We start from the raw sequence: 11,795 nt of genomic DNA on the forward strand, positions 1-11,795 counted from the left end.
CTTTCTCTCTCTCAAATAAATGAAATGAAATCTTAAAAAGAGCAAGAAGAGAAAAACCCTATAGTCGATGAGGGAAAGGGGAATTAGAATTAATAATGTTCCTTGGGCAAGCTAGAAAAACACTGAATGAAACAACCATACACCAACAAACTAGACAACCTAGAAGAAATGGAAAAAATCTCAGAAATGTACAACCTACAAAGACAGAAAGAAAGAGATAATCTAAGAAGCCCCAATTACCAGTATGGAGATTGAATCTATAATTTTAAAAAGTCTCCTTACAAAGAAAAGCTTAGGATCACATGGCTTCAGTGGTGAATTTTACCAAATATTTAAAGAATTAATGCCAGTCTTTCTCAAACCCTTCCAAAAAACTGAAGAGTAGGTAACACTACCAAACCCATTTTATGTGTTCAGCATCACCTTAATACCAAAGCCAGAAAAGGATACTACAAGAAAAGAGAACTATAGTTCAAGATCCCTGATAAATATAGATGCAAAAGTTCACAATAAAATACTAGCAAATTCAATTGAACAACATTGAAAGGATCATTCACCATGAGTAACTGGGATTTATCCCTGGGATGCAAGGATAGTTCAACACATATAAATCAATAAATGTAAGATATCACATTAATGGAATTTTTTTAAAAAACATATGATTATCTCAATAGATGCAGAAAAAGCATTTAACAAAATCTAATATCAGTTCATGATAAAAACTCTTAACAAATTAAATATAGAAGGAACATACCTCAATATAACAAAGGACATATATGATAACAACATAACTGGTAAGCTAACATCATACTCAATGATGAAAGGTTGAAAGCTGTTCCTCTCAGGGTTTCTGCATGGCTCAGTTGGTTAAACAGGTGACTCTTCATTTCAGCTCAGGTCATGATCACCAGGTCTTGAGATCAAGCCCTGTGTTGGGCTCTGCACCCAGTGGGGAGTCTGCTTGAGATTCTCTCTCTCTCCCCTGGCTCACTCTGCCCCTGTCCCTCCTCTGTTTCAAATAAACAAATAATTTTTTTCAAAAAATAGAAAAGCTGTTCCTCTAAGGTCAGGAACAAGACAATAGTGTCCACCCTCACTATACCTATTAAACAAAGTACTGGAAGTCCTAGCCAGAGCATTCACTCAAGAAGAACAAATAAAAGTCATCAGAATTGCAAAGGAGGAAATAAAATTGTCTATATTTGCAGATGGCATGATTTTATACAAAGAGAATTCTAAAGACTCCACCAAAAAACTGTTAGATCTAATCAACAAATATAAAGAAAAAAATACTAATTAGAAAATTTAAAACTAGAGTAAGAATCATTACAAATCAAACACCTACTGTACTATGTCCTTGATACTTAAATTATCTCATTTAATCTTCATAAGAACTGTGGATTGAGTGTGTTGTTAATTTCAGTTTGCAAATGATAAAATGGAGTCACAAGTATTAAATTACTTTCCATGCTCTGTATCCTACACAGGGTTATTTATATGCTACTTGGTGGCTTCAAAAAATGATATATAGCCAAGGTAAGTAAATGCTAAAGCAACATCAGGACCACTAATGAGGAAGTTTCACTAACGGAAATGAAACACATTTTCCTTTGACTAATTCAGTGTAGCAGAGGAAGTCATTACCAACACAAAAGTATATCCAGGCTGTGCAGAGGTTTTGACTTCAAAATTAAGTAACTGATATACTGTGTCTTTAAAACTAAACTAAGTAAATACCGTAGGCTAAATGTTTATGTCATCCCCAAATTCTATGTTGAAACCCTTATCCCCAGTGCGATGGTCTTTGGACACGCAGTCTTCAAGAGGTAGTTGGGTCATAAAGATAGAGCCCTCAGGATGATAGTCATGTCCTTATAAGATGACAGGGGAGAAGCTTGCCTCCTCTCTCTCTCTCTCTTTCCTACCATATGAGAACCTAGCAAGAAGATGGCCATCTTCAAACCAGAAAGAGGGCTCTCACCAGAATTGGCCATACTGGGACCCTGATCTTAGACTTCCCAGCCTCCAGAACTATGAAACTAAACAAACAACTTAAGAATCTAAGGATGAAAGTATATGTAAATTAATGCTTTTACTTTATTACCCTGTCTGGCATTATATCTTTACTTGAAGAGCTTTAAGGAAAGTTCAGTTTAAAAACCATTTTTTAAGGCATGATATCTGCAACAAGATAATATTTCAAAATCTATTAATGTGCTTTTCTTTGAATATTTTCTTATGTTGCCAGAGTGCTCCATTCCTCAAGGAGTCCTATGTTATGGTTAGAGAGTACAAGAAAGTGTCATTGTTCACCTCTTGAAATTTCAAAGAGTTTCACAAAGCCAATTTTTAGAGATAAGAGTGCTAAAAACCAGGTTTTCATTTTTCAAGAGCCAAGCACTTGAGAGAGTAAAGTAGAAACCCCAGCTAGGTTAAAGATGGAACCTAAGCCAGTGGGGGCCTGTGACTAATTTCCAAAATTGAACTCTCAGACTATACAAGGTTCCATTTCTAGGGTCAAGATTGGATTGGATTGACTTGGAAAAGAAAAATGGTAACAGGGTGCACTCTAGTAGAGAATGTCACCTGTTTATAGAAAACTTCCCACATGCCCCATTTGAGCACAAAGGTGCTGTAAAGGCTAGTCAATGACAGGGAACCAATGACTGGCATAAGGATGACATCTAAACAAGAGACCATGGCAGGGATCAGGAATATCCACAGCAGGTACTGCCCCATGTCCCAGTGCTTTGCAGGAGCAGCTGTAGCTTTTATGGAAATCAACATCCAAACATGAAGTGGCACAAGATCTTTCACTGGGAAGCCACTGGGGAACATATGTCAGACTGGTCACCCCTGTTGCCATAATAAGCTTCCCACTGTCTCAGACATGACCTTGGGAAACAAGGTAACCTAAACCTTGGGAACTGTCTCAGACATGACCTTGGGACACACAGTAACCTAAAAGAGGCTCTCATATAAGTATAAGAGGATTAAAATGTAAAATCAGAAATCAAGATAAGTTAGAGGTGAGGACAAGCATTTTATCCAAAAGAAAGTCATTCCTTGATCAAAATCTACTTGAAATTCTTACAGGGCAAGAATCAGGGTGACTAAGCAAGGGTAGAACATGTTCAATGATTGAGAAGTGGCTGTACATCATCATTCCTATATATATTTTTTTTTAACTTGGTCCCCTCTAGTTTAAGGTGGTCCATGAAATATATTTCCTACCATCTCCTCAGTATTTATTGCTCTTCAGAATTTCTAGAAATGATCTGCTTTTCCTAGGGTGCCTGGGTGGCTCAGTGGGTTAAGCCTCTGCCTTCGGCTCAGGTCCTGGTTTCAGGGTCCTGGGATTAAGCCCCACATCTGGCTCTCTGCTCAGCGGGGAGCCTGCTTCCTCCTCTCTCTCTGCCTGCCTCTCTGCCTACTTGTGATCTCTCTGTCAAATAAATAAATAAGATATTAAAAAAAAAAAGAAATGATTGGCTTTTCTCAATTCTCAAAGCTGCCTTTAGGCAGAGAAGTCAATTTGAGGTTCACAAGTAAGCGCAGAGCTTTACACAGATAACTGTTAGCAGGAATATTACATCCCCCCCCCAACAAGTTACAGGTTAGAAATAAGAACTATTGAGCAAAGTGAACTGTATTAAAGAAATGTATTTTATTTTATTTATTTGTTTTTTTAAAAGATTTTATTTTTAAGTAATCTCTACACCCAAGTTAGGCCTCGAACTCACAACCTTGAGATCAGGAATTGCATGCTCCACCAACTGAGCCAGCCAGGAGCCCCTAAAGAAATACATTTTTTTTAATTTCAATCAAATAAGGAGACATCAAATATAATTTAAAGAAAGAAAAATAGAAATTGTCTCAGAAAAAAACAGAGCAAATAAATTCCTGAAAAAAGAATTCTGCATCTTACTGATCACAGTTATTGAAAGGGCTGGAAAAAAGATAAAATGCCCTTTAGCTTAAGAGTTTTTGAGTTATCAGCAAATCAACTCATTTCAGAAGAATCCTTGGTCATTTCTTAATACCAAAATTTATGCAGATTTCTCTTTTGAATGTCTTCTATATTTAAAGAGGCAATCATACAAAATCTGTATTCCATACATGATAAATTCTTTGTTCCAGCCAACTCTTAATGGAGGGTAACTAGTACACCACCATCTTCCTGGACAAAAAGCACTGGAATATTCTGTTTTGTTGATTTATACATCTTTTCATATGTTTCCTCATCAATCTCTAGAGTATACATAGTTTCTTCCCCATCTCCAATATCATATTTAAATGCTGATCATAAGCATGTAATCTGCCTGGAAGCTCTCTGTCATTTCTCATTTTCACATAAATATGCTCACCCAGGCTGAGCCTGATGAGATCCAGGGGCTCTTCTACTGTGTTGGCATTTTGTTGCCAGTCCACATCACCCGCCATTTTGTTTCAAACCCTATGCCCTTTTCCAAAAAATGTATTTTGAAATTTACATTTCTGTATCTGAGTCACTGTGACTACAAATCGTAAAACAACTACACTTAACATCAATGTTAATCATATTGTAGTTGAGAACATTTTTGCTTTACTTTTTTGGAATAGTGAAGCATGCACAATGTGATATTCCAGCACCATATACACCATAAATTTCCTATTATAACAGCTTTATTGTTTTCTAAAAATAAATGGTATAGAAAAAGCTTATCTTGTGAATCTTTAAATGGTTTGATATTTATGAAGTTTTATTGCCTCTTCCTAATCATGCAGGAATTTCAAAGTATCTTTAGATGGATAATCAATGTGTTAATAAAGAGAATAGATTAAAACAATAAAAATATTAGGTCAGAGAATTGTATTATACAAAAGTATTTTTATAAGGACCCCAAATATGCAAAACTAAACATCATATTTTTAAGGATACAAACAAATATGACAAAACTATTCTTAAAAGGTAAAGGAATGAGGCCGCCTGATGACTTCCACTTCTGGAAAAGAGAGCTAGGGAATTATTACCAACTTTCTTGCTGAGGACAATTAAAAGAATTGGATGAACTTTTAAAAACAAATTCCTTAGTGCATCAAACAGCTTATAATAGAATAAGAAATTACCAGACCAAGAAGTAAGGGAGGTTGCAAAAATCAAGAGAAGCTCAGCATTGAAAGTAATTTTTTTCCCTCAGGGCATCTGCTTCTTGGAAAGCAATAGCTATAAAACTAAACTAGTTCTTAGCGGCCTTGTGGGGATAGAGGAGCAGTAGAGAGAAGAGTAGAACACACAGATCACATAAATCTGAGAGCTATTGGAATTATCAGGGTATAAAACAACTATACTTTCTTTAATATATTATAAGAAAGGCTTGAAAATATATGTAGGAAACAAATAACTATAAATGTGACATAGCATATATGAAAAAAAACAGACTCACTGGAACAGAAAAAGAATTAAAATCAAGAATTCAATGTATGTGTGTGACAACAGATGAACACAGTTTAAGAGAAAATTACTGAACTAGAAGCCAATCAGAGAACATTTACAAAGAGAATTAGTTAAGTGAATAAGAAGTCAGAAAATTACTCCAAATAAAACGCTACAACACAAAACTCCAAAACAAAACAGAGGATAAAAGTCATAGATGACACAGTAAGAAGCTATAATATATTGTTAGTATCAGTTAGAGAGGGCAGAAATAATGGGGAAGAAGCACTATTTGAGGAGATAATGGTTGAAACAATTAGCAAACTAATGACAGGTACCATGACACAGATTCGAGTAACTCAACAAATCTCCATAGGATGAAATGCATGTGTGTGCACACATACTCACTAGACACATAGTGAAACAGAAAAAAAAAAAAGAAAGAGAGAAAAATTAAAAATGATATAATGAAAGTAAGATAACCTTCAAAAGGGAAACAGACTTTAAGTCATAGTGGAAATCAGAAGACAATAAAATGATGTGATCAATTTATTTTTTTAAAAAAGTAAATGAAATTCTATATCCATATCCAGGGAAGACATTTTTCCATAATTAAGTATAAATGAGAACAGTTTGGGGCACAAAGAAACAAAACAAAGCTAAAATCCGAATTTGCTATCAGCTGACTTGGTATCAAGAAAATACAAAATGTTGGGGTGCCTCGGTGGCTCAGTGCATTAAAGCCTCTGCCTTCGACTCAGGTCATGATTCCAGGGTCCTGGGATCCAGCCCCACATCAGGCTCTCTGCTCAGCAGGGAGCCTGCTTCCTCCTCCTCTCTCTCTCTGCCTGCTTCTCTGCCTACTTGTGATCTCTGTCTGCCAAATAAATAAATAAAATCTTAAAAAAAAAAAGAAAAAAGAAAATACAAAATATTGCTCATTAGACTAAGGAAATCTCTGAAAAGTAGAGATTCCTGAAGGAATGAAAAGAAACTGCACAAAAGTAATAACATCTGATTTTAAAATACACAAAATTAAAATACACAATAAAATAAGTCAAAAGATAATTTAATGATAAAGTATTCTGGTTTTTTTTTAATTGGGAGAAAGGTAAAAATATTAATGAACATTCTATTCTCTTAATACTTTTAAAGGCAAGAGAATAATAAATTCAGCATTGAGAACAGTAGTTACCTCTGAAAAGGAAAGATAAATATATAAAATGAGCCCATAAACTAGAAGGAGGAAGAGGCTGTCCTCTAGTACTTATGTTGGATGATATGCTCTTGGGTACGTATTTTATTGTATACGTTTCTTAATGTATACATAAAGTACCTAGTATAGACCAAATATATTTGGTAGTATGTACCAAATGTTACATAGTTTCATTTAAAAATTACCTATTGACCAAGAATCAGAAATTACATTTTATAAAATGATGGTCTGGCATACATAAAAGTGACTAGAAGAGCTGATTTTGAGAAGTTTATCAACAATGTATATTACCTGTACAACAGTTAAAAATCAAGCTTCTCATAATATTTGATGATTTTATGAGTGTAATCAATCCAATTTGCCCAATTATCATTCCTCTAGTAGACTTGTATTCTTTGTCAGATTAGACATACATCAAAAAGATTTTTTTTTTCTTACTTCCTTCACATCACACAGTTCTGGATAGTTATTACATACTATAAACACTTACACAATTATGATTTACCTCTCACCAATCCTGCAAATTAGCACTAAGAAATATGAGCAAATGTATGTCCCACGTCCGAATGAATGGATGTATTTGTATGACTGTATTTTCATTTGTGAGCAGACATGCTCATTCCCAACAAATATAGTTTCATCATCTTTACAAAAAATGTGGACTAGTGGATTTTATGTCATGTTTATATCAAACATTTAAGAGCCATTTATATGGAAATTAATTTTCTTAATTTACTGTTATCAGTTTGATATAAAAATACATTTATTTATTCCTATTTATAGTCATTTTTGGGTTTGCATTTTTATCCTTTTTATTTAATCTCATTTTTGAATATATATAAAATACTTATAGGGTTAAATGTTTTATACTATATATGTACACAAACTAAAATGACAAACTCTACTATATAAATGTGTGTGTCTTTGTGTGTGTAGTACTTAGCTGATTTCAACAGTTTATTGTAATATGTAATATGTATTTTCTAGGTTTTCAGATAATCCTTTGTACATGATTTTGACCATAATCCTAATAAGAATCATAATCCCCTTACAAGTCACTTTAACATTTTATTGGAATATGCCAATATTTCATTTATGGACAATCACTTGGAATCTCAGTAATTCTGAATACTGTAGAAGACATAAAGATATTTGAAAACCCTTCCATGTTATAAAAACTACTTCACAAATAATGGGTTTTTAAACGCATACTATTTGAAGAACACCTCAGGCTCTCAGGTTGAGCTTATTTACCCAGAGTTTAACTTTGATTTGAACAAAGTTGGATATTCCCGGGGGGGGGGATATTAAAAAGTGGAAAATTAAATTTATGTTTGGTGACTAAAACAGCTATTAGGGATGCAATCATAGTGCCTCTCTGACACAGCAGATGGCCCCATTGAGAAAAGACTTAGAAAGTCTTTAAAATACAACATCTAATTTTTATCAATGAATATTTTACATTTCAAAAGGACCAAAAGGGGAATTAAACCAACCCAAAGACTGAAAATATGGATAGATGAACCTAACGCTATATGAGACTGATTATAGGACCACCCAGAAAAAATAATAAATTCTTCTTTTTATTTTTTTAACACAGGACTATAACCAAATACTTCATGTATACATTTTCAGATACAAAAAAATCTACAAAGAAATACTGAGTTTCACATAGTAAGTTTGTTGTGGTAGCAGTAGTGGTATAGTGATTCTAAACTGCATTGTGTTTATCAAAGAGTACTGCACATGATAGATATATTGATGTCTTCCTGGTGGAAAAAGGGAGATAAAACTATTAAGTGGGGGAAAATAAGGAACAGCCTGTGGGGGTATATATGAATTAGAAACATCAATGTGAGTCCTTCATGTAATAATTCCATCTCTGTCTACTGAAAGAACCTAGAAATAACAGCACTCAGAGCAGTGAGCACCCCCGGATCAATCTGGGCCCAATCAGGAGATAGAAATCACAGTGTGCGTTAAACAGGGGGATGTTGAATAAAAAATAGTTTATAATCTGGGATAGAGGATTGACTATAATATATACAAAAACTGTATGTCGTGCTCTTTGGCTGAAGGAGAGTACCCAAGTAAGGACAGCTTGGCAGGGAGCCCCTTCCCAGGGCTGGGTTTCAGACCTCACTGGTGAAAGGGGTAATTCAGCCCCCCTAGACAGCAGGGAAGTTTCCTTGTTCCCCAAAGCCAGAGCTGGTTTAGAATCACTAGATAAGCAGGAGGCAACCTTTCAGAGTATAGGCAAAGACTAGGGCAGATAGCAACCAATATGCAACCACTGGTGTGTGTATGTGTGTGTGTGCATGCGCACATGCATGCACACACACGCGCACACACACACACACACGCACACACACAGGAGGTGAAAACCCTGTGGGCCATGAGTGAACAGCACAGGGCCTAAAGAAGCATTTGGCAGCTGTAGGGAGGAAGCCTTGGAGGCACTGGTTTTGACAGAACAAGGATACAAAGGTGCCAAGGACCACACAATCTGGGCATGTGGTAGGGGCACAGGTCCACCCTATCTCTTCCACCAATGCTGCAGTCCCCACCATGCCCTTAAAGGGCCCTTTCCTCCTGTCGTGACCCCTCCAGTGTCCTCTTTTTGAGAACGTTTAACATCATTCTCACTTTCCAGGAGATATGCTTAAAGGAATTTTGTGTATTATCATAGAATATATGTAGATGTGTGTACCCGGAACTGAGAGGTAATAAACTGATCACTGTCACAACATTTAACACCCAAATATTTGTTTCTAAATACTACTACTCTTTAAAAAGATCACAGCTCCTTGAATTCTAGGTCTGGATTGACTCTAAGTCTGGATGCAGAAGGAACTAAACGCTTGGAACTTCTTGCCAGAGACTTGCTCCAGCAGCAGTGGGAAGAGCCATCAGCTTGAAGGGGCTCCCAATGACCAAAGTTTGTTCAACTGAGCATCCAAAAGGCTAGTGACAGTGAAGTCTAGAAAACAGTGGGACGGTGCAGGTGGAGGGGTGAATCCTTTAAGGCCACAGTAATATTCAAAAAGATGGAATGATAAGGGAAGATAAAGTTCTTCTTTATAGAAGAATGATAGCTAAAAATATATGTGGAATGAAACAATTCAAAAGTCACAATTAGCAATAAATAAAATAATCACTGCTTTAGGCAGGGATGTCAAAGTATGCTCAAACCACTGAGGGCAAGTTCTTGGGGACTTCCATATTCACTACCTTGAGAAGTATCACCCCACTGACTACGTGTAACTGCAAAAGAAAAGGGTATCTTTACCAAAGGTAAATGTGGAAAACTCCCAACTTAACTGTTACCAGTCTAGCAACCCCAATAACAGGGCAAATTGACATTATGTGTCTCTCTGATGTGAGGTGTCGTGGGCCTTCAGGGTTTTGCACCAAAGAAGGGGCATTTTCTTCAGCGACATTTGTGATCTGAGCATTGGTATGACTATGGACTACCATGGTACCATCTTTCCAAACTGGGAGAGATGGCTCTTCTGCTTTGGGGCTCTGTTGCTCGATTTTTGGTTCTCTGTAAACTTCTCTTTGCTCACCATACTCATGAGACACTTTCTGCACATCAGATTCTCTCTCAGACCTGCCGCCCTTTCCCAGTCCCTAGGGACTTACTGCCCAGTGCGTTGGCTCTGAGTTCATTCCCTTGTTTCTCCTGCTGGGCCCTCAGGCTTTGGCAACTGGTGATTTGCCCTTAAAGGCCTACAGTGCCTTAAGGGGACTTTTCACCAGTGCTTGCCCTCACAGAGGTTGGTGGCACTTTACCTGGTAAAGGTTTGCTATGTCTTGGAGCGAGTTCTTTGATTTCTCCAGCTCTAAGCTTAGCCTTCAGATGGCTGATGCCTGGCCCCACTCACCTCGTGGATCACTTTCTCAACTCTCCCTGCTTGCACTACTCCTGTGCATTCTGTGGAAGTTGGTAGAAACAGTGTGACAGGTCAGGGCAGATTCACTCTGGCTCCAGCTCAGCGGGATTCTAATCTATCACATGATCCCATTCACTGCCATTAAAGTTGGCCGACACCTGGCTGGTTTTCCTTAATTCTATCTGTGGCAGATGTCTTCTCCTGCTGCTGCTCCATTGGAGTGAAAAGCAAACATGTACCTCTTCTCTAACATGTAGTGTTCTAGAATTTAGTCTATTTGGATTTATTTGAATCCTCAGCTCTCCGATATGCTTAAGAATTTTGCATGTCTCATATATTTAGCTTGCTAAAATTGTTATAATGACAACAACTGAGCATTTTTATATACTAGCCGTAAATGGAAGTCTGATGTGTTTTAAAAACACTTGTACAATACAGCTTATGCGGCTCCTTCCCTAAGAGCTATACCCTATTCCGTAGCTGTTACTCATTTAACAACCGAGGTCCTCTGCTCATCTTAAAATGCAGTTTCTTAGATGTATTTCCAACTTAGTAGCTAACAAAATGGAAAATGTTCTCCTTTTAAGGAATAGCAGAGCTGCATTCATTTTTCTATTGCCGCTGGAACAGATTATCACAAACTTGCTGGCTCAGAAACCAAAGAAACCTAGTTCTGTAGTCACAAGCCCGACACCAGGCTCAGTGAGTTACATTAAGAATTCAGCAGGTCTGCGTTCCTTCTGGAGGCTGGAGAGGAGACTATGTTGCCTTCCTGTTTCCAGCTTTTAGAGGCAACCCGTATTCCTTGGTCTGTTCCCCTTCCTCTGTTTTCCAAGCCAGCAGTGCTGCCCCTCCCTGATGCTTCTTGAGCAGAGCCCCAGCTGTCCCTCTGACTCCCCTGCCTCCCTCCTCCACTTACAAAGACCCTTGTGATCACATTGTGCCCACCAAGACAGTGGAGGCTACTCTCCTTATGGTCAGCTGATTAACAACCTTAATTCCTTCCTGCCTTATAATCCAAGATCCTGACAGCTTCTGGGGATCAGGACATAGATATACTAGGGGTGGGAACATTATTCTGCATTCCATAAGATTCCTCGTTGCTTTTCCTTCAGAATTCTCTGAAATAGTTTAGTGTCCTTTCTAAAAGGACACCATTCTAATTCTTGAAAAGTTTACACAGACTATGATTAACCCTAATTTCATTCAAAGGGAAGCCATTAAGACCATTTTAAAAATGTATTTACCACACAAAGATAGCAGCACT

At 37.1% G+C, this 11,795-nt stretch overlaps 1 pseudogene across 1 annotated transcript; it reads right to left on the reverse strand.

The window, feature by feature from the left end:
- Nucleotides 1–4,049: 4,049 nt before the first annotated feature.
- On the reverse strand, nt 4,050–4,443 carry LOC309855940 (U6 snRNA-associated Sm-like protein LSm3 pseudogene; annotated as a pseudogene). The gene has a single exon. The product of its transcript is annotated as a U6 snRNA-associated Sm-like protein LSm3 pseudogene (transcript).
- Between the last annotated feature and the right edge of the window lie 7,352 nt (nt 4,444–11,795).

The sequence above is a fragment of the Mustela nivalis genome, assembly GCF_964662115.1.
Source record: "Mustela nivalis genome assembly, chromosome: X".
Lineage (NCBI taxonomy): Eukaryota > Metazoa > Chordata > Mammalia > Carnivora > Mustelidae > Mustela > Mustela nivalis.